General features: G+C 47.1%; 1 protein-coding gene across 2 annotated transcripts in view; it reads right to left on the bottom strand.

Annotated features, from left to right (window-relative positions):
- Positions 1-20,665, bottom strand: part of LOC118795861 (transcriptional repressor p66-alpha-like) — a 35,931-nt gene extending 15,266 nt beyond the window's left edge. For both annotated transcript variants that reach the window (XM_036554613.1, XM_036554614.1), the window contains exon 1: positions 20,540-20,665. The gene's annotated coding sequence lies outside the window, so the exon portion shown is untranslated. The remainder of the gene's footprint in view (positions 1-20,539) is intronic.
- Between the last annotated feature and the right edge of the window lie 3,716 nt (positions 20,666-24,381).

The raw sequence follows: 24,381 nt of genomic DNA, 5'->3' as shown, positions 1-24,381 counted from the left end.
CACACACGCGCGCACACACACACACACACACACGCACACACGCACACACGCACACACGCACGCACACACGCACACACGCACACACACACACGCGCACACACACGCACGCACACACACACGCACGCACACACACACGCACGCACACACACACGCACACGCACACACACGCGCACATACACACACACACGCGCACGCGCACACACACACACACGCGTAACTGCTTTTCACAGCCTGCTGTTCCACGTCTTCCGTTTGCTTCTCTAACTGACCCAAAACGCCAGTCACTTCCAGTTACTGTGGTACCACACACGAGTGGTTACCAGTTCATTCCACCCCCTTTACCAGCCTCATATGAAAAGCACATTACAGCACATTACCATCATCTACCAGACCCTCTTTTCCAGTGCAACTTACAGAGGTGACAGTTTTACCCATTTATACAGCTGGATACTTACTGGGGCATTCCTGGGTTAAATACCTTGCCCAAGGGTACAGCAGCAACGACCCTGCAGGGAATCAAACCTGCAACCTTTAGGTTACTCACCCCACTGCTTACCACAACTCCACACTGCTGCCCTTATATCTATATCAAATACATAAAGAATGGCATACAAAGGGGGGGGGGCTCACAAATACAGTCTGTGAGCGACGGATTTCACTTTCAAAATCATCTTTTACATGCTGTACAAAGCAGTCACCTTTGCATATGGCTGTGATGTATATTAAACCACCTATTCGCAGCTGTATGCTGCAGTAGCTAAGGAGCTGGGCTTGTAACACAGAGGCTGCAGGCTTGATTCAACTAATCCACTACCATTTGTACCCTTGGGCAAGGCCTCACAGGCTTCAGTAAATATTCAGCAGCGTTGGTGGATAACAAGTGAAAAAGGTTGGATCTGAAAGCCACACTGATTAAAGGCATCTGCTAAGCAAGTACATAAAGTTTTACTGGATTTCTAAACTAGCACATGGCATGACAGATTCTTGATGACGGATTCAAAGAATTACTGGAAACAAGGAAATTGCCCAGAGCCTGCTGAACCCTCAGCGGTGACTTGGTTTTGCTTTGGTGGTGGTGGTGACTATCGGGTCAGGAATCCAAAAATGGCCACAACTGGCAACCAGGCTCTGTGAGTGTAACTGTCAGCGTAAGGCCAGCTGGACCCCGCCGTGCCCCGTCTCTCCTGATATTCCCGAAAGCGCAAGTGCAGCTCCACCGCCAAAATGATGTACGCTGGCAAAGCCTTTCATGCCCCCGCGACCTCGTCGAACTCTTCAGGCCCCGGACGAAAACGCAGAGGTTTCAGGAGCGGTGTCTCACTGAGAGAGCTGCTCTCGCATGGTGCTGAATCACACAGACCGCGGCTGCAACACAGAGACCAGTGACAGCTAAAGCTGAACTGAGGGAGTGGGAGTGGACGGGGGGGGGGGGGGGGGGGGGGGTCCAGCTGGAACACAAGCCACTACCTGTGTGCCAGCTTTCCAGATAACGATGCTAATCCCCCCCCACACCCACCCCCACACGAAACCCCGGCCAACGGTGGCATCTACACCCCTCTCTGTGCCGCGCTCATCAGGGTGCGGGGACGGACGGCCAGAGAGCAGCGCGGCACAGACAGACACAGGGACGCAGCGCAGCCATGACTCCATCCTGAGAGAGTGGGGGAGGGGTGGGGGAGCCGGGGGGGGGGAGATGAGTGGGGGAGGGGTGGGGTTTGTTTGAGCTTCCATGCTGCTGGAAACTTGTAGCTCCTTTCAAAGCAACGCCAGAATGAAATAAATAAATGGAACATCCAGGCCCCTTGTCAGCTCAGCCATGCGGAACAGGAAGCCCCCGCGCTTGAGAAAACAACATTAACCCTTTCCCTGGAGGAAAGTTTGCAGTGTCTCTCCTCCCCCCCCAAAAACCCTGTGCCCCTCTACATCATGCCCCCCCCCCACCCCCACCTGCTAAGTGCATGCGCGCGCGCGCGCACACACACACACACACACACACACACACACACACACACACACACACACACACACACACACTTTTCTGATCTGATAAAGCAAACTGACTCAAAGTCTTTTCTCGCCCTTTATGACATCACAGCAGAGGAGCCGTGCACATGACCCTTCCCAGGATTCCGTGGGACACACAAAGCACTTTCCCCGAGAACCGGCCTGAACCGGTCGGAGCATGAGGAGCCGAGGCAGGTCTTTAACCCTCGCGGTGCCGGGGCCCTGGCCGCGCGAGGCAAGCGACGGCGCGGCCGGCGACCGCGAGAGGGAAGACGTCACACGGCATTCCAAAACAGGAGTCTGGCGCCAGCGGGGGGTGGGGGGGGGGGCTAGGGCAGGCGAGACGGACGACGCACTAATTGTGCTGCCGCTGCTACTTTTAAAGAGACAGTTTGCAGCTAAATCCAGCTTCAGGATCCCTGTGTGCTGGTTACGCTGGTGTCCCGGGACACACAATTCACACCTCATGAAGACAAACTTCAAATCCATGTCCAAAGCAGGAGAAAAAGGTTTTACATTCAGGGAGGAAACGCTACACAGATGTATTTATATTACCGTAATCATTTTAACCAGCATGCCAATAGCCAAATCTTAGGCCTAACATACAGCACACTGGTCATAAATCTTGATGATTTCCTTATCTTAAACATTTATTACTCCAGACCTATTTGCTTTCAGTCTTGCACATTTTATTGAGGTTTCACTAGTCACTTTTGCCAAACGTGAGCAAGGGTTACCTTTTGACTGCAATCACAAAAAAAAAAAAAAAAAAAAATTCTTAATTACACACTCTGATGGTGTGCTATGTCACTTTAACAACCAAACCGCCACCTCATTCATGTTTGGGGAAAAAGGCAGATTTAAGAGTCAAAATTCCCTGAAGGAACACTGGGACCATTTTCAGGATGACAGGCCTGACACACCCTCTTAAAGTCAACTCACATGTAGATTCGGTCTTGTGGAAAAGGAATGACTATGTTTAGAGAAAGATCAGCAGTTATACCGTATAAGTTTTCATACAGGGGTGTCATTTCCACCAGGGTTACTTCAAAGGGTGGTAGGGGGCAGCTGGCACTGGAGTAAGTCATTTTACATAAAAGAACAGTGCATAAGACATCATAAAGGGCCGCTTTAGTTAAAACCCTGCGCTGAACAGACACACCTCAGGACTGAGGCTGAAAACCCCCGCTGTCCTACGTCAGGAGCCGCCAGGCATCGAGATTAAGACCGCGTTCCAAAGGGCATTTTCACCAATTTTCCCGGAGCACTTCCCCTCAAAATGGCGCAGAGTCACATGACTCTTTGGGTGTCCCAATCCGGAACAGGAACTGCTACGTGCCCTCGGATGCTCCGTTTCGCTGAGCACGCACGCACGCACGCTTTACATTGGTGAGATATCCCAGAATTCCTTTCGCCTAACACCCCGCGACATGTGTTCGTGCCGACCTCGGTCAATTTCAATGGCGTTCCATTCAACCACAGCCACAGTGAGAAACTCCTGAAAAAAAATTTAAGAAATTCACCACAGATGGTATTGAATTTTGCTATATGAAATGGACACACAATCAGAAAACTGTGGTTACACTGAGTAATTTTCGTAAAATTTTTTAAAAGGTGAACAGAAATTGTAACAAATGACTGCAGCTGGACTTCAAGGCTCAAACTAATCTGGATCACCTTAATATCCATCTAGCTATCAAGTGGCATCTGTCAAGAGTTAGAACAACAAATCCTTTTGCAATAATCACTAGTCAATTGCAATAAATCTGGATTTACTAGTAACTGCCCTTCACTCAAAGCCACACGTACCTCCACCCCACAATTACAAACAATCAAAAATTTTAACTGTCAGACTACAAAAACTGAAAGATCAATGGAAGCAAGAGTCTCACATTAGGCTTTGCACAGTAATGTTTTGTAATGCAAGTAATGTTGTGTAATGCAAGTGATGTTTTGTAATGTCAGCAATGTTTTGCATCTTCAAATGTGATGCAATTTATTTCCCCAGCATCCAACATTACTCTGCAGGCTGACTCACCGCCACCTGCAGTCCCCTCGATATCAGTCAGTGCCTGTGAATAATGTGGGAGAGGACGTGACTTGTGAGAAATACCCCACTTTCAGAACCATGTCTGACTGCATCAACAGCGTGTGCGTGTCACAGTTCCAGTATGACGTCCAGAGGCCACTGCCTCTGTCATTTCGATGTTTTTTTTTCCGCTCTTCTTGCGTCATGAGATGGAGCATGCCCTAAATGGGCTCCCAAACACGCCCCCTTCCCTTCCATCCCCCATCATGCACCTGTGTCGCACTGGGAAGCAGCCTGACCCTGACTCTTTGGAGCGCAGGTCACAAACCATCCTTTCACACCTTCCGCTACAGAAGTCACAGCTGTGTTCAACGCATCAGGGATCAATATCCTTATTGATCAGGACAGATCCGGACTAAATCTGAGCGATAGTCGGAGTAGGGTTTGGCTCGGAGCACAGGGCTTTAACCCCCAGTGTGCTGGGAGCTGTTCCCTGTGCCTGAATGGGGAGGTAGATGAATGTTCTATAGTATGGATATGTAGTGCTGGGAACGGACAGTGTTCCTCGCTCCCTTCAAAATACAGAAGATGACTTGACCAGGGCCCAGATTGAGTCTGACCTATGGCTTTGCCCTCGACTTTGAGCAAGGAATTTAAACAAGCTTTGCATATTTAGATGCTTTCAAAAAATGCAGTCTTTCTCCAGGTCTCTGCCACTATTGTAACGGCGTTCAGCTGAATCACAGAGACGTTTCACCTTCAGCTGTGGCGTAAAAGAGCCCTACACCCAGGGGCTCCGCTCTGGAGCGCAGAGGGTTCGGTCAGAGTTCAGAGCCACCACTGAGAGACCCCCCTCCCTCCCCCTCTCTCTCTTTTCCTCTCCCCCTCCCTCCCCCTCTCTCTCTTTTCCTCTCCCCCTCCCTCTCCCTCTTTCTCTCCCTCTCTAAACTGCAGGGTCAGAATGTGCGATCGCTCCCGTGAGGGGGTCGGAGATGGCAGCTGTGACGTCACACTTCCTGTTCCCGGCTCTCAGCATGGGCGTCCACCCTCTCCTAACGGTCTGGAGTGCGGCTGAGCCCACTACTGCCTCCGGGGGGTGGGGTGGTACAGTCACCCCCTCTGAGGGCAGGGTCTGTCAGTCTGAATGGCGAAACCGAAAAACAGGTCTAGATGAAACCTCGGTTGATAAGACAACTTCTGGAATACGGAGGAAGTCATTAAAGACAACTGTTCGGGATGTTTACAGTCATAGCAATTTTTCTGATGACAGATAAGCAAAGGTGTGATTTGCCCGAGCGATGCTCTCCTTTCAGAGCTCGGGGAATGAATCACCCGTGAGAGACCGCCCCACGGACAGTCACCGCCGCCTCGCACTGGAGACCGCTGCCGTCACAAAGACGCAACGCGCACCGCTCGATATGCCCCGCAGCTAAGCAACCGCAAAACAAAGAGTGGAGGGAGCATGCCTGTGTGTGTGTGCGTGCGACTCAGTATGCGTGTGTATGTGTGCGCGTGTGTGTGTGTGAGGGGGGGGGGTGGAGATGGCCAGGCAGACACCTGTTCGGTGTAATTGAAGTGGAGCTGAATAGAGTGGTTCCTGTGAGGACACACGAGGAGAGAGAGAGAGCTTTTGCCTCTCTGGCGCAGTTTTGCACTTCAAAGAGGCGGAAGCACAGGACGGCATCCTGTTGTCTCCCGCGGCCTTGGGGAAACCCACGCTGTGGAGGCGCGACCGAGATCCGGCCCACAATTCTCCGCTGATGCTGCCGAGCTGGGAACGGCTCCTCAAGGCTTCAGAGCATAACATTTTGAAGAAAAAAAAAATGCAGTATTTGCCACTTCACAGTTCAGCCATTTTTCGACGTCATTGTTTTTGCCACAAAGTAATTTTGTGACAAAGTGCATTGGCAATAGAGCCTTGCTGCCTAGTTTTAGCCAGCTGGTTACAGTTAGAAGACTTCCAGTTTGTCGAAATGACCGTCACTAGGACTAAAGGTAAGTAATGGAGGTGTGAAAGCAGGTGGGTCTCCAGAGGACAATGATACAGATACCCAGGACCAGCCAGTCTGATCCAAATCCCCGGTGGGAAACTGGAAGGAGCATATCCATCAGGCCCAGGAGAGAGGCTGCAGGGAGGTGAGCGTGCTCCGAGCTCCGGCTCTGAGCTCTGGATGCAGGTGAAGAGGGGACCCCCTGGGGCCCAGAATGCAGCATAATGGCAGCCCACAAGCAGGAGTGCTTCAGCACACAGGACTACAGAGCGGATCCCACATGCACACACGCGCGCACACATACATGCGCACACACACACACACACACACGCACACACACACACACACAACATGCACACAGAAACATACACGGACACACAGCTACATGAACACACATACACAAGCATAAGACGCATGCACACACGTGCATCCATGAACACGACATGCACACACAAAGCTACACACACGCACGCACGCACACACAAAAGCAGTTCTTACGCGTTCTCCCGAGTGGCTGGGAAGACCCCAGCCAGTACTGTACATTACAACACATGACAAACTCACCCAGGACAGCTTCCTCAGCTACATCACACAGGGGGCCCATGTACACAACTGCACACTGACAGCAGCAATCAGAGCCATGCTCAGAGGCATGAAAGCACTGAGATTTAAAACTGCAACCCCCTGGTTACACCACCCTCCCACTGTGCGTAATGACGGTTCAGATCCAAAAGAGTGAGCCAGAACGGCAAGCACCCCCCCCCCCCCTTATGTGGCTGACTCTGTAAAAATAACTCCAGTGGAGATTGGGAATCAAACCGTCCCTCTCAGACGATCCCCGCAAAGCCACGGGGGCTTAGCCGGCCGCTTGCTTTTCTAAGAGCCGCAGCGTTACGGGCCTCTGTTTGCGCTCTCTCCAGCCACGGAGCAATCCCAGCATGCACTGCAACCACCCCCCCCCCCCCCCCCCCCCGCCGCCTCACCTCACAACCCCGGCGCTATGTGGCGGAACTGGACGCGCAGGGCCCGGGAAAATGAGCTTATCAGCTGAAGCGGGGCAGAAATCTGCTTATTGCACAGCATTCTTTCGGAGGCCGTCGGGAGTCCCGTCCCGGCGAGCCGAGCGGGAGACGGGGTGGCCACCCGGCTTCCTCCCCTCCGCTGGCTGCAACAGCTCGGCCAGGAAAGGAGCTTTCATGCGCTATTTATAGCCCCTGATGTAATGACCCCCCCCCCAGGGCCGCAACTCAGCCGGCCTGCAAAATAAGACGTGTTCAGACGTACATGTGTACACGTGTGCGCACTAGTGCGCAGGCGTGTGTGTGCGTGTGCATGTGCCCGTGCCCACACGCATGTACACACATACAAATACACAAACACATGTATAATATACATATATACCTCTTATTCCCTATGTGCATACGTGCGCACGTGCGTACACACACATTTGTGTGCGGATATGCATCTATGTGCACATGCATGGACATGACTGTTTGTTTGAATGCATATGCCCAGTGCTCATCTTTGTGCATGTGTTTTTATACGACGATAAGAGCGTCACTCTTCCCATTTTGAGCCCATATTCACCCTGAACCATTTTGAATATTGTATAATGTAAATAATGTACATAATTAACTATACATTATCTACTACTGAAGCAAAAAGATTCAGATGCAAAGCTTATTTAATCTGGCAGCTGATCATTGAAAAAACTACTGTGTATATTGCACAAACAGTTTGAAATAACATAGTGTATCCATGGAAATTATGAAAAAATTGCGGCAAAAGTTTAGGCCTTGTCACATAACTGCCATAAATAGGATTTGGAGATTATTATAAACTGATGTGCCTTGTGTTTTTGGCCATGAATCACAAGGCACAGTAACATTGATTCCTCTTCCTCACAACCACTTTAGCCTCACTGCTGAAAAACTTCTCTTTTCAAAGACCACTACTGGCCTCACACCACACAGCACCGTTTAAACAGCCTGTAGATGGGAATGTATCCCCTCCCCTGATACACGCCACTCACAACCTCAAACATTTCTTTATCCTTAAATCTGTGCAACATGAATGCCTGACCTGAGTTCAGCTGGCTCTGTGCCCAGTCACTGGGCCCAGTGGGAGCAGGTCGCGAGAGCACTGATCCCAGTTCGGGGAGGGTGGACGGGGGGGGAGAGAGAGAGATCGTGCCCTGTCCTCTGGCAGACTTGCTCTTCCAGCTCCCAGTGGGTGCCCCAGCAGGCTTATTCTGGCACACAAGGGGTTAAGCCCTGCCATTTCAGCGCCACTGGCAGATCAGGCCATGAGGGGCGTTACCTAACAAAATGGAGGTCCTTAACCCCGCGTCTGCCAGAGCCACCTGGATCACCCCCTCCCCCTCCCCCTCCCCCTCCTCCTCCTCCTCCCTCCTCCCTCACCCTGCAACATGACAACAACAAGCGCAAGTCCAGGAAGTGGAGCACAGACACACACACACACACACACACACACACAAAGGCAGGCATGTACGCACGCACTCAATCACACCCACGCAGACACGCTGCATACTGTAGCAAACACGTGTGACCCCCTCCTCCACTGGACACACACATCCACTGTGCTTCGCCCTCATGTAGCTACACATGTACAACACACACACACACACGAAAACGAAAGGGAGACAGGGGTCTGTAATTCCCCGACTGTAATTAACATGTCGGGATAGTCTCCATCTCAGAAGCAGGGGCAGTGTGGACACATGATGGAAAAAAAAACCCTGATACTTCCTGCCTGTCTACTTCTTTCTGCTGTATGTACCTCTGAACGGCCCCATCCGTCAACTATGCCACACAAACCAGCCGGCTGTCCGACCCGTTTGGTTTCAAGTAATTACTTTGAGTGACACATTTCCAGGGATTTATTACCCCTCCCTGGGCCTTCTGGGCCAGAACCGGGACCAGAGCCGGACAGGCTGAGAGGAGCAAGGCCCGGGACATGGCACCGCGTTAATTCTAGGTGCAGAGACAGAGCGGAGCACAACCACACCAGATTACCCAGACTCCCGCTGGGGAAAAAAGGAGGGAACAAAAATAATCCCCCAATTCCACCCGCTCCCCCTGCACCCCCCCACCCTAACTCCACAACAGGGCTCTCACTCTTTCCCAGTCATTTTCCAGGACATTCTCCGGGACGACGTGGGGACGTTTTAAATACATCTACTTAATGTATTCTGATACGTTCTGGAAAGATAACCGCCATTAGAAATCAGACATGATGATGTCGTAATGCACGCTTTAGGGGTGGTGTCAAAATTACAGCTCTGATTCAAATAAAGCTCTTTTAGACTTTGATTCATGAGTCATACTGTAAGCAGAAAGTTTAGGCTACTTGACTTCACAGCACAGGAGGAGGGTCTGCAACGTTTTTACAACTTCATGTTTACTGTGTCAGCATCTTATATTTCTCCAGCGCTTTCCCAAGACAATTTGTTTCTTTTTTCCTCCGGCACTTTCCAGGCCTGGAAACCCCTAAACCCAAGGTCAGAATTACCCAGGTCTTCCAGAACAGAGGCAGCTGACAGCAGAGAAGGGGGTTCAGTTCGGTTCGGGGCTACAGGAAGGCACGCTCACAACATGATATGAAAACTGTACGTCACCACAAGTTAAAAATAATGAACGAACCTCATCTGCACGCGGAAACGCACTGCAGGGGCTTTTAATATGGATATTAAACTTTTCACATTCACCCGTTACATTGCAGGGAAGAACCAGGGTAACATTTCTACCTTAATTCCAGACAACCTAAAATATAGTTATGTAAAAATGACCCCAAACTGAAGCTGATGCAATGCAACGTTCTGGCCTTATATGGCACCATGCCGCCCATTTACCCTCATTACTGACGCTCTCCTCCTCTCTCTCCTCAGCGCAATCAAATATTGATGAAAAATGCCCATGTTTCCTTGCGCACTCGGTCTCCTCACTGACATACAGCCTGTACATTTCTCATGCTATCTGAATGTCCGTTACAGCCCTGGGGGGACTCTGTTCCCTAGTTCAGAATGTTCCGGAACGCCAACCAGGCCTTACCAGACGTCAGCTGCGCAAGGATCCGGTGAACTTTGCTGAACTGGGTACATGATTAGTGTTCAACCAGGGGTTTAAACACTTGCGCCTTCTTACGCAACTCACCTATTTATTTGCGTAACTTTGTGAAATGTTTCACAAGTCATTTTTCCCCCGGGATTTCAAAAAGATGCCCTCTATTAGACACAACAGAAGAAAATTTCAGGGCCTGTATTGTGTCATCATCCAATCAACCTCAATTACACAAACGATGCCTCTGTGTTCACTGGCTGTGGTAAGCACACTGAAAAACCTTGAAACAGACAATCCTCAACTTTTACTTTACTTGGGACTGGCAGCAAACCCAGTGCCAGTGTTTGGTTTAAAAAACATGAAATTACCATTGAATAATTTAACATTAAATAATAAAGGCCTAAAAAAACCGCATGTGCTTCCCTTACAAGTTATCAGGCACCCAAACACACAGAGCTTATCTGATTTTGCTCACTGGAGTAACGGAGGCAGGAAACGATAATAAAAGTTAGAACAGAAATAAGCCCTGAACCCAGACAGCAAAAGGTTTCTGAGGGATCGGGAACCTCCTCCAGCCAAGCCACAATCACCGAACCGGCTCCATCAGACCGCCCACTCTCCTGCTCCCTGATTGGGCAGCGACGTGTGACATCACAGTCCCCCTGTGACCACCCTGCCTGCCTGCCCTGGCTCTATGTCCATGCAGCTGCAGCTTGGAGCTGCGGAGTTGCTGTATCAACGCCTGGCCAGGTCAGATTGCCCGTTGAAGGCATTTCTGGAGCCAGGCTGAGCGACTGTGGGCTCATTGGCTTTTCCCTCTTTCTCAGCCTCAACCAATGACAGCACAGAGTAGCCTCCATGGGTCCTCTCTTTTCCTCGTCCTCTGATCTACATCAATGACGGCACAGGGTGGCCACAGTCTCTCTCCCCTCTTCCACAGCCTTCCAATGGGCTATCAGTGTAGCATAGCGGGTAAGGAGCAGGGCTCGTAACCGAGAGGTTGATGGTTCGATTCCCTGCCGGGGCACTGCTGTTGTAACCTTAGGCAAGGTACTTAACCCAGAATTACCTCAGTAAATATCCAGCTGTATAAATGGGTAACGTGTAAAACATTGTGATGTGAATCTCTCTGGATAAGAGCGGCTGCGAAACGCCAATAATGCAATGTAATATACTCTGCACCAATGACAGCACAGGAGCGGCTCTTCCTTCTTCCTCAGCCTCTACTTTGCACCAATCACAGCACAGGAAGGCCTCAGTGGCTCCTCCCTCTTCCTCAGCCTTTGCTCTGAGGACAGAGGATTTAACCTCTGTCACTTCCAGCAGTGCTCTCAGAGCAGCCAGGCCACGAGAGGAGGAAAAACAGCAGCTTTGCGCTTGCACTTTCTCAGAAGGAGAAACCTGCAGCCAGACCCGGCCAATGGAGGCTTTCGTCCTAATAATAGTCTGGTGAGCCCTCTCAGGCAGGGAGCAAAAGGGCAGCTAAGGGTTGATACAAAGTCCACCAAACCCAGGAAAGCGGGTTTAAACCAGCCATGTAAAGGACCAGGACCTTGTGTTCTTGGCAGAGACACACCACCTTCCCTGGGGTTCACTTTTAAACAGTTTTCCTTAGAACTGCTTCTCAACTACATGCCATTAAGACATTATATATTCATTTTCATCATTTAGCAGACACTCTTATCCAGACCAACCTACAAAGCACAAGTACAAAGTGCATCTAACAAAGCGGCATGACAAGTTGCACAAACAGGACACTACCAACCATGTCCGAACATGTGTCAATGCCAAGCACAATGCCGCTACCACTGTGCAGTCACGGTTCAACTTGAGACTGCTACAGAGAAATTCCTACGGCTAATCAACCCCGGGTACGCTTTGACACAACACCAAAACAGTGACAAAACCACAAAACCAAATGTACTGTACACATGAACACACCAAAAAATGCAAGAGTAGCAATCAGTGTGATCAGTAGGCAGCATGGGAGTATGGAAGAGAGCAGCAAGCTCTGCGCTGCCGTTTCAGATCAAGACAAGATCACGTATCTGATCAGATATAACTAAATCAGTTCATTTTAAAAGTGAGTTGGGGACTGAAGTCCATGGCGTTGGAGTTGGCCTAATTCAATTCAAACAGTTCGTCATATGTGGGCCCACACAAAGTAGTAATTACTTGCAAATAAGCAATACCCAGATTCCCCCTGATGGGAGACAGGGCCCTACAAAGAGGCAATCTCTCCTCACTTCAGGAAACCAGCCTCTCTGCAGTTACGAAGAAAACGGTTTTTATTTGAATTTGCGAAGCCGTCTGCATCGGGATACGGCGGTAAAAACAGAGCAAGGTTTCATTTCGCCGAGCTCCCTCTCAAAGCCCCAGCGATGTTGTGAATTATGCAAAAATATTAACCGCTGTGTAAAATAAAGTATGCTTTTTATTTATTCATGAGTTCTCTGGGAACACCACGAGAACCATTCACACGGTATATTTTTCACCGTTTCAGGGGAGGGGGTGGGGGGGTGTTGAGGGTGGAGTCTTGTGTTTCTCCCCCTCCCCAAACAAAGAATGGCTTGGGGGCTAACTCGCTCCCAAGGGTCTCAAGATGCTGGGGATCCTCTCCCACTACATACACACACACAAATGCGCACGCACACATGCATGCACGCACACACGCGCACACATGCACGCACACACAAAGCCGACCTCTCAGGGAAGTGTACTGCAGTCTTTTCTGTAAAATATATGTCAAACAGTTATCGAAGGGAACCCATCCACTTTGTCATTCATCCACTGGACAGAAAAGCACAGATGACTCCCATTCTGTCTGTCTGTCTGTCTGTCTGTCGAGAGGGCGCAAGCCAATCAGAATCTGAGAAAGAGAAGCCGTCCTGATGAATGGTAACATGAGAACGTACAGTACGTGCAGGGAAAAAATGACACAGCCATTCATAATTAATATCCAGTGGTTCCTGAGGAGACCTGACAACAGGCGAGCCAACAAGATGAAGCCATACCCCCGAAGACTCTCCTGCTACAGCATCACTCACACAGGCACGCACACAGGCACGCACACAGGCACACACACAGGCACACACACAGGCACACACACAGGCACACACATGCAGGCAGGCACGCACACAGGCACACACGCATACACACGCACACACACGCAGGCACGCACGCACGCATACACACACACAGAGGGGGAAAGAAGTTCAGAAGTCCACTGCGGTCCTGCAGACACGTTCCATCAGAGAGATGCAGGCTACGCTTTGCACAGCCGAACATGCTCACCCCGGCAGCACCTGCCACGGCTGGCCTCTGCATGCTGCTTGCTCGCGCAACGGCCGTCCAATCCGTGCCAGTCTGGGAAAAGCAGGCACTCACAGAGGCAAAAAAGACTCCTGGCACTTCAAGGTTTTGCTTTGATGCTCTGCTGGGCCCCTTAATGCCAGCAGGACAAACATTACACCAAGTGATTTACCGGCTGCCCAGGAGTTACAGAGTGTACTTCACATACATTTTTTCCCCCTATATATTATTTACATTTTTGTCATTTGGCAGGCGCTCTTATCCAGAGGGATTTACAAAGAACGAGTGCAAAGTACATGTCATGGAGCTGCATGAACCGTACCCATCTATATAGCTGGACATTGGCTCACTCTCAGGCAAGGGTACACCTGGTGTGTCCCAAGTAAAACATGAACTTGCCACCTTCTGGACACAAGGCAGGTTGGCTAACCAGCACCTCCAACAACAGTACAAGTCTATCCACAGTCAAGGCCTCAAATCACGGGGGGATTCCGTGTGGCTACCTGTGTTCCAGACACTATGACACTGATGACACTAACTGTATCAAATGCAACACAATCTTACCTTAACACGAGAACGGGACGAAACAATAAAATAAATCTCTCTCTAAAGTCTGCTGTCCTGAGCAGGGATGTGACACACCTAAGAGTTGTGACTCCGCTCCAGAGGTGTGTCTCTGTCTCACCGCTTTCACATTTAATTTCTGACTGCGCTGTTTGTGACTAAGGAGGGCAGGGGGGTGCCTAGAAGTGGGCAGAATTCACCCCCGTCACCCCACCGCCTGCAAAATGAACGAAATTTGGCCAAGGGATGTTTTCTCCTCTGGCATTGCGATGCAAACTCCCCCAGCCCCTGACTGGTTTCAGACTGCTGTTGTAAATCTAACCTGCACGGGCAACGCCTGCCGTCACCCTATTGGTTTCGGGGTTATGACATCACTACAGCCGCATGGTGATTTCTTGCCATTTTTTGCCATCTGCACCATTCTCGGGTCCAAGCAGAACCAGCAAGGCAGTGCCATGCCCTCCCCTCCCCTCCCCCATGTAAAACAGCGCCACAGTGTGAGGGTGCCACAGTGTCTGAGCAGGCCCTTCCCAGCGATCCCTTACACCGCGTCTCCTCACCCAGACAGCATTAAGGCCTTTGCACACCAAGTCCGTATTTTTCGTATGCGTTTTTCTAATCCGTCACCCGATAGAAATCGTTACACACAGAAACCTTGCACAGTGAGTCAGATGCGTTTTTATTATTCTATTCGGTGCGAAAATTCGCAGTACGAGACAAAACGGAGTCGTCAAGCAGTGAGGAAGATTTTGTGGTCCTTTCACTTCCTGGAAGTAGAAAAAGAAAAAAAACATTGGGTCCATCCAATGCTGAGAATGCACGAGGAGGAAAGAGTTCCACCTGCTGATAAAGGAGCTGCCGAATTATCCCAATCGTTTCCAGGTCCATTTCAGGATGTCAGTGGTCCAGTTTGATGATGATGATATTATTATTATTATTATTATTAACAATAATAATAATATAATAATAACCTATGGTGCCTCTGAGTGGTCAAACAACTCTCTGAAGGCTTTTGATGGATGTGAAAAAAACGCAGAAAATCAAACCTGTCCTGAAAACTTTAATGACGAACGAAACTTTCGGAGTCGGCGTGTAAACACAACGTTGACACAACGTGAGGTCGCATTTATTTTTAAACGTGCGATGATTTTGGACAGAAAATACAGACTTGGTGTGCAAAGGCCTTTACGCTGCAGCCTGCTGTGGGTAACAGAAGACCCAGGTGCTGTCAGCTTCGTTGTGTCGGCCATGACTGCTCTGCCTTCAGGCACGCAGCTTGAATATTCATAACGAGGCAGCAAATCAGGATGCCCAGCTTAAAAAAAAAAAAAAAACGGTGGGGGCACAGCTCCTAGCGATAAGCACGCCACACAGTGTTGATTATCTGTCCAGTGCAATGCATCCCTCCTGATTTCCCTGTTAACAGAGGGGAATGAGATCATCTTCTGCTTTGTCACCCAATCCAACAAACTGACCCCAGTTATCCCACATTCAACACTCTCTCTCCCAGTCCGCCATGCCCTGCTGGTCACACCCCCCCCCCCCCCCCCCCACATCGTAAGTCAGCATCTTTCTGATGGAACACCTCACTGTACATCTACACTCACTCTGCCAGTCTCTATACTGGACACAGTGGTATCTTTTATCATTTGTCAGCAGAGGACATGGCACCCTCAGTCTCTCTCCCTCCCTCTCCCTCTCTCACATGCTGCCTCAGTCACACCAGCATGGAGGCCAAGACGAGTTCACTTCCTGGTTTCCACGCGTTCCTCAATCCACAGGCTTTCACCCCAGCCAAACGGACTCAGAGAGCCCACCAATCAGGACCGATCATCCTTCTACCTCTAACGGCGAAGGGCTGCAAAAACCAGAACGCACTTAGCTTCAGACCTGGACCCTTACTCATAACCCCTAAAACACTGTCACAACTGTACCTCCCAATTTAACAGTCAAATGCTCCCTCTTCATCCCACAGCAGAGACATCGGCCCTTTACCGACAACAAACATAACAGGTTCAACCTGCTGCAGCTTTTTAAAATACTCCCTCATTAGACCCCACCTACGCACACATGTACCGTTAACGACAGACCATGGTACCACAAGAAAGGCCCACCACTACTGAGCTTGAAGAAGAAAAAAAAAATTTTCCACCATGTGTACAGCGTCAGCGTATGGTTTCACAAGTCCAATAAAAGGATTTGTTTGATGGGCGAGATCTCACAAAACATGAGCGTTTCATAGACTGCTAACAAGAACCAGTTGCATCGCTCCTACTGATTAACTCAATGTTATGACATTCATTGTTAGACCCCCCCCACCACCAGACTGATGAACAACTACAGATGTGAATCTTAACACTCTTCCCCATCTACAATGTGACACATCCCACAAACTGTCCACACCGTCCCCACATCATCCTGGAGTTGCGCTGTGTGAAATCGGCCCGTCAGACTCTTGAGCGATCACACATTCATTTCTCCTACTGAAGTGACCACTATGGCAAAATTACAGTTAGCCATTGTTTTAAATCAGTGTTGAAATGAGACTGAATTGACGATTTGCTAATTTGTCGCTTTAGACCCTATCACCCATGCTTCCTCTCAGACTTTGCGATGTTTGATCCCCGTAACGACGTGGCTGTAATCTTAGAATGAGGTAAAGGCTCTTTGTGAACCCCATTATGTCAGTGGCCTTTGAAATTTGCTGAGAGTTTTATGCATATTGATCTATCAAGTCTCACAACTGTTAATATTTCAAATCTGCCAGGATCAGCTTTAATTTCTGTTAATGATGTTCTACTGTACATGGTAAATTTCAAAGAGAAGACTGGTTATAAAGATATGACTCAGTGCGTGATGGGAGGGGTATTATTCAAGTGAATTCACAAAATAGACTGTGATTGCTAATTCGCTGAAACATTTCCCAATCCACAGCCTGGCAAAAAAAAAATGTATGTTATACCAGCAGATAATCTCTCTTTATCCCTGAGATCATACATTCTGTGCTGCAGTCTTATTACGTAATGTGAGTGTGTGTGTGTATGTGTGTGTGTGAGGATTTCTGCTCCTCTTCCGACCAGAGCCGATTTCACACAGAATTAGGCTTTGGTTAGCATGCTAATTGGACCGTGGTCGCTGTCCAAACATCCTCAATGGTTGAGTCAGAATGGCCCGGTAAGTGTATCCAAGAATTCTGTGCAGGCACTCTGTCGACACCCGTGGGGTCCTCACCAAGGGAACCCCTGGTTCAGCAAAGCCACCATGTGACATTGCAAGCTACAAAGAAACTCCAAGCCATTATTCAGAAGAACAATTGCTTGGCCATTCCAGAACCGTGAAAGTTTTTCTCCACTGAGCTGAACAATTTCCTTCCTCTGATTTCAAAGCAAATGCACTGAACCTGCACAAAATTAAACTATTAATTGATTTCTGAGCACAGAAAAAAATGTAATGGCTACAATCGAATCAAAGATGATAAAAATCTAGAATACAGGCCAGGATACAGACCCACACCTATGACATCTAGGATATAGGACTACACAATTTTTGACACTGGCAGTAGTGTAAACCACATTCTTAAAATCCTCTGCATATAGAACATAAGCAGCAAAGTTATTTGATCGAGCCATTTTTATTTAAGATTATGTCTCCTTCACAACTGAACACAAAACTCAGCAGTACTCCAATCTTATTCAGATAAAGCTATGACCCAAGCAAAATACTTCCTGACCACCTCACTTGTCTGCAGGTTTATCTGACTAACCAGCTCCAATCATACAGGAGAGGCAAAGGACTTACCTTCACACTGGCAGTGGTCCTGGCCTGTGCTGGCAATCAGTAGCCGATTCCTTTCTACTTCATTGCATCTAATGCATATGAATTACTTTAGCTCTCCTCACACTAGATTGTTTAAATTTAACAAAGAGACTGGAATATATTGAATCATTTTGATTATAAAAAACATGCCTCGCTAAATTTGAACTTTTTTTCATAGTAATTCAAGGTCACCTTGTGAAATGCATAAACATACTGCATGAGCTACTGCATCTGAACTGCTAATACATCATCCTTATCAAAATGGGCATGATTATTAAAACACTCAGACACAGGTTCAGGATATTTATCACACAAATCCAGCTCCTCTGTCTTCGTTGTGCCTTCTTCCTCTTTGATCCCAACGGACCACTTGCCGCCTGCTCCCACAGTGAACTGGTGGGAATTTAGTGAAAATCACCTCCAAAATCAATATGTATATATGTATGTATGCATGATTGCGTTGATGTATGCATGTATGTGCAGAAAAAGAGAAAGCAAAAGAAAAAAACTCCCCTGATTACCTCTCGTCACATGGCAAAGCAAAGATCTGACGGCACAGACTCGGAAGAACAATGACTGCAAGCAGATCCCCACCATCATAAATCCATTACTTAGCAAGAAGCTCTTTTTTTTTTAAGCACACAGGGAGTCAACCATTCACCAATACTGGTTCTGTATGCAATTTCACTTTTGGTTTTGTTTTTGCTGGCATGTCTATGGAAACTGACCAGTGTGCAAGAAAATGTTGTCTCCTCCATGAAACAAAAGCATTTGTGGTATTTCACCCTGAGAACACCTTCATGAGACGGCTTATTATCCAGAAGTGCATTCGTGTGAAACTGGCCGTGTGCATATAAACTGAAAGCGAAGAAAAACGTGACCGTGTGACGTTGGATCGAGAGCTGGCGGTCACATTTTAGTCCACAGCTATACTTTGAAAGTTCTATATTAAGAGCTAGAACCATGCTGAGTCCGTCATGGGGAACGTTCACAAGACAGCATCTAGGGTATCAGTAAAATGGTTGTTGACAATTTTTCGGCATTGGATCCAATTTTAATGCAGGGTCACCTGAGGTCACGTTAAATAAGGTTGCCCAGATCCAATGAATACTTTTCCATGAGGGCAGCCCCTGGACTGGAGTAGCCAATACCTGATCATGATAAAACAATTTGCATCATTCACTGTATTTGCTGTTATTATCTGAAGAAACGCATTGTGCGGTGCATGAGTTAGCAGGTGTTCTGCTTGTGGATATCTACTGTAGGGAAAAAACCTAATATTATTGCTCGTGCACTCAGAATAAGAGTTAGAAACATGAACCACAAAAAAGGGAACAACGCTAATAACCTCAGTGCCCCGTTTGGGATCCCGCCGTATGAAAGGTCTGACAGAAACAACCGCTATTTATTCTTTAAAAGGGGACAGTGCGATAAAAGACGACGTGCATCAACGCAACTTCACACAACCTCTCGCACAGGCGGCTAAAGTAAACACTGCGCGCACAGGCTCGGATCGGCCAGGACCACGACGCGCGCGTGTGTGTGTGTGTGTGAGTGAGTGTATGTGTGTGTGTACGCCTTTAAGATGAGGAGGAAGAGGAAGGCCGCCTGCTAAACTGGGATGAAAACCAAGTGCGAAGACTATGGGGACTTTTATTCTGACAACGAGACAGACTGGCTGCCAGTCGGGTTAAGTGCCACGACTGGGGGCACACAAAATCGTCCACCATTACGCCACCATCGAACCCCCTCTCCCCGACCATCGAAATCCCAACATCCACGCACAACACCCCCCCTCTTTGCAAAAAAATATAAACAAACCATTAAAGCTCAAAATGCTGGGAAAGCCGGCTGTCCCGTGTAACTAGCTTCGCTAGCTAAGAGATTTAAAACCGCGCTCTTTGCAACGTAGCTAGATATTCAGCGAGCGAACTTAGATATCTAGTGATTAAGAGACCCAAATATGATTAGCCAGCATTCTTGTTTCGAAGATCAAAATAAAGCTCGTCTTTAAAAATGTCAAAACTAGCTACTTCCCTGCTTTTAAAAAACAACAACAACCGGGTTCTCTGACTTCAGTTCGAGCCAATCAAGGACCGAGGCGTTAGCTAGGCAAGCTGGCTAGCTACATTGCGTTAGGAGAAAAAAAATCAGCGGAAAATTTGAACTTTTTACTGTAAAGTTTCGAGATATACGCGTAAAAACACGACCAAAAAACAAGCCGCTGAAATAATTATCGTGGACAGCTGCACTTTTCATGGGTTTGAAACTATATGGATCGGCTAAAGCGGACAGTGAGGCGAGCCGTGAAAGAATCCGAATCCTAACTCCCACGGACATCTCGCAACCCACCCAGAGACACTTGGGTTAAGTCACCCGCAGCGCATACACGTTCGGGGGTGAAATAAAACATAAAAAATAGTTGAGCATACTCCTCAAATATCCATCCCCGAGCTCGTAGCTAGCTAGCTGCGCGACTTTCAAAGCATCCGTAAATCCAAGTTTAAAAGAATTCTGGTTACTTTGTGCTCTAGCTCGAAGGTTTGCTTTTTTTTTGCATGCGACGAGCGGCGTATTAATTTCACACACACACACACAGAGACACACCATCAGCTAGCTACCTAGCTACGTTCGCCATCGTTATGAGGTAGAAAAAAACTCCCTCAGTTTAATTTATCTTGCTTGTTAATTCAAATTATAATTTTTTTCCCAAAAAAACTTTATGGATGTCTTAGTGTACTTACGGAGTCGAGGTGGTGCTGAGCCTTTTGTGTCCGGGTTTTCCTCGCGTTTTGGGTGACTATTTACCCCGGTAATTCGGTGTTAAAAAATCCTGGGGATCCCCCCCTATTCAACCCTCCCCGCTGCCGTTCCGGTTGCCAAATAATGCCCTTCTCACACATGGAGTTGCGGCGTCACCGCGGTGAGCATGCGCACTTGAGCACACCGGGGGACCGAGTGCACACCACTGACCACCAAGGAGCAAGCTGACACCCTAATTTACACTGCAGCATCCCGTTCTACCTTGGTAACCACAATGGCTACTTCTCATACCTGTTATTCATACCCACTGTTTGACCAAGGAGGATTTAAGGGAGGGGGAAGCTGTCATTAATCCAATCTCAACTTCATCATTTTTTTTAGGAAAGTGGCAAAGTGACGTCACTTTCACATTGGCCATGTTTGATTGATAGTTCAAGGCAGGAACTGCTCCTCTTCACATTTTTATACGAAGTTACAGCCTGAAGGACAGGGACTGAATAAATTCGTATATTTTCATTAAGTCAGTTTCTAAAGTCCCTAACTATGATTGCTGTTACCAGCAAGTGTAGTCGGAGACATAAATACACAGTGCCTGCACCCTATGACAAACCCCAGGTAAGCACCTGACATTGGCTTGCAGTGTCTTTTGACAATAAGATAACAGGCTGACCCATACTGCAGAAGGCAACAGCTGAAATGAAAGCCAAATTCTTGTGTGTCATTAATCAACCCGATCTGATTAACTGTGCCATAGGACTTGCCTTTAACCTTCTCCTAATTGTTTTAACGAAGGACCACTAGGCCAAGGGTTACAACCCCTCAATTCACGAAGACATTACGCATTGAAATCAGAAGCTGCTCCAGTTAAAATGCTTTCATCTTTAATGTTGAAACCTGGCTAAGGTAAATCAGTGTAGTTGTGACACGTGCATCTGACTATGCCCAGTACATGCTAAACACCTGCATGGTTCATTGTCACACTGTCATTTTTATAAACATATTTTGTCATTTTTATCACTGTGCCTGTATATGGTTTCCTTACAAGGACCTACAGTTGAAAGGTAGTTGGGTAACTAAATCTGACACAGTGTGCATTGACAGGTTTGCTGATATGTTGATTATTGTGCATCGTCCCCTTTGTATGAAGGCAATAAATAATAAAAGTAATAGGTTAGTCAATTCTCAACAATTCCAACGGCTTGAAACTGCTGAATGTATTTTTTTCCCTTAGTAAGACACTGAAACCTTAAGAAATGCAAAACATGATGGCATGCATTTATAGCATCAAGAGCCACAGGCCTTTTTTCACACAGAGAGACTGCATATTCAGAAGTGACCTCTACCTGTGCGAATTCAGATAATTATGACTTCCTGCAGAGAAAGTTTAACTTCATCAAAAAAACCTCAATAAACCTTAAATGGGACTTTAATTAGTGGCATGCCACAAAATATCACTGTATGGGGGCTTAGGTCTACAGTATAAATACACAAGAGCTGCTGTGATGTATGGCAAGTAGTAATGGGATGGAGAATAAGCAACTTAAAACAATCTACTTTAAAATGTTTTGCAAATAAGAATTTCTACCAATCCATTCATTTTGCCTTTTTAATACCTTGATTATTTCACATTTAGAGTTTAAGAGAAAATTAAGACAGATATTGATGCTGTTACTCATTCAGACCTTCAGAGTGTATTACTTTCAGACTGACAGATTTTTGATTTAACTGGAGATCACTACTTGCACAAGTGTTATTAATATACACAAGAAATCAAGACTTCTTGATCTCTCATGCTGACACTCCCCCACGACCACAACCTAAAAGATAACCCCCATCTCCATGTGTGAGGGCTAATGGGGGGGGGGGTCATCCCGTTACTGTGTAAAACGAGTTATGGTACAGGGTCCAACACCAGCACAATGGCCTCCTCTTCATGGACAGAGAGGATGACACACAATCTGTGTCCGTCAACTGCCATCAGGTTAATGCTTAATTAATATGTACATGTCATTTGTATGGATCTCCAGGAAAGGAAAAACACATTTGTATGGATATCATTGATTGCAAACAGCCTGTGTCACTGCTAATGATTCACCCTTTAATTCTGTTTCCTCCCTCACAGATGTACAATTTCGGGAGAAGGAAACGATTAAGCAGTGAGAACCTTTCAGAACCTGTTTCACATTTGAAATACAAAACATGACAAAATAATGCTTTCACATCACTCTCAAGCCTGAGCACATTCTATTGAGACAAATATAAAGGAACCTGCAGGTTAACTTTGAGGGGGTTTTGTGCTCTATTCATCACTATGAGCCAAGTCGTAACTCCAAGGTCAGCCAGCAGTTTACATCGTGAGCAAGTGGCCGACACAAACAGTATGACAGGCTCAACTTAATCCCCATTAACCTACAGTAACAATACAGGAAGTACCCCTCCCTGTCACCATCAGCTGGACTCACTATTTGGCAGGAAGTGTCTTCTTTCAGCACTGTTTCAGTGCCGACGTCTATTACTTAATAAGCATCACCAGCTAGGATCACGGCGTTCAAGATCTGTCTCTCTCCTTTTTTTTTATTGGCTTATCCTTACTCATTCCCTTCTCTCGAGATGAAGGTATTCATGTCGAATGTGGTTTAGATCAGCCGGATCGAGAGCGTTTTTTTTTTTCTCTCTCTCTCTCTCTTCATCTTTAACCCTTGACGTAAACTTGCAGAGTGGAAGTCTTATCGGAGGAATGTCACAGCTACTGCACAGCAGGCTGCAAATAAAAATAGTCATGTGACCAGAACTGCAAGGCTGACCTCAGTGTTGGCAGCTGTCCCAGCTGTAATTCACCATCAAGCGCAGCCTGTCGGGCCTGCCTCACTCGGCTAGCCCTGCACATGGCCGGCGAGCGAGGTTACGGTCAAATATAGGCCCGGTATAGCCCCGGACTGGGACTTTTACATAATACACAAGGACAGCGACAGACAGTACACATAACTACACATCCATTTAAAAACGTTCACTCACAGAAATAAAATATCTGTCATGCTCTTGGTGAGATATTGATCCGGCTAACTTTCAGAGGCTGAAGGAGGTATCAAAAAAATTTAGTGGGGTGAAAAGGTGAAATGTGAATAAGCATTGTCAGTTTTTGAATAGAAGATATTAGAAATATTATAGAAAAATATATAGAAAAATTAGAAATAAGAGGACTGTTATTTTGTGCACATAAAGGATGATAGTAAAATGCTGCTGTCAACTTCTCAATATTTTGGGTCTTAAAACATACAGGCATCTCTGGATTTTGCTTTATGTCATTGGTGCTTTTTTTTTCCTAGACTGAGCACCTGATAATATCGTGCAAAATTAAAAATAGTTGTAAACAGTGATTTCTTGAGAGTATGGGCTACATAAATATGATTAGTTTGTAATAGTAATTACAATGAGTTTTTTTAGTGAAACTGAATAAAAGGTATGGCTTTTGAATGGCTGATGATGTCACAATTAGTGATTATTATTGTGATTACGATGATGAATATTATAACATGTAATCATATTATTTCCTATTCGAATATAAAAAAGGTCTCTGTAATCTCTTAAAGTCAGCAGGCATACAGTAGTCCTCCACCTACAAAAAAAACAACAGAATTAGACTTGAAAGAACTTCAATGACATGGAAGGAAAAAAAATCAGTGGTTACAGTTACTTGTAACATTTAAAAAGTGTTTTGCCTTGGGAAACGTGAATATTTGTGGATGACACTAGGAATAGTAAAATGGAAGTGTGAATGGGGAACAGGATATAAACAGGGGTGTTACAAAATGCTGCCGAAGGT

Source organism: Megalops cyprinoides, chromosome 20 (assembly GCF_013368585.1).
Source record: "Megalops cyprinoides isolate fMegCyp1 chromosome 20, fMegCyp1.pri, whole genome shotgun sequence".
NCBI lineage: Eukaryota > Metazoa > Chordata > Actinopteri > Elopiformes > Megalopidae > Megalops > Megalops cyprinoides.
The sequence above is the reverse complement of the archived record's forward strand: the minus strand, read 5'-3'. Positions and strand labels throughout refer to the sequence as shown.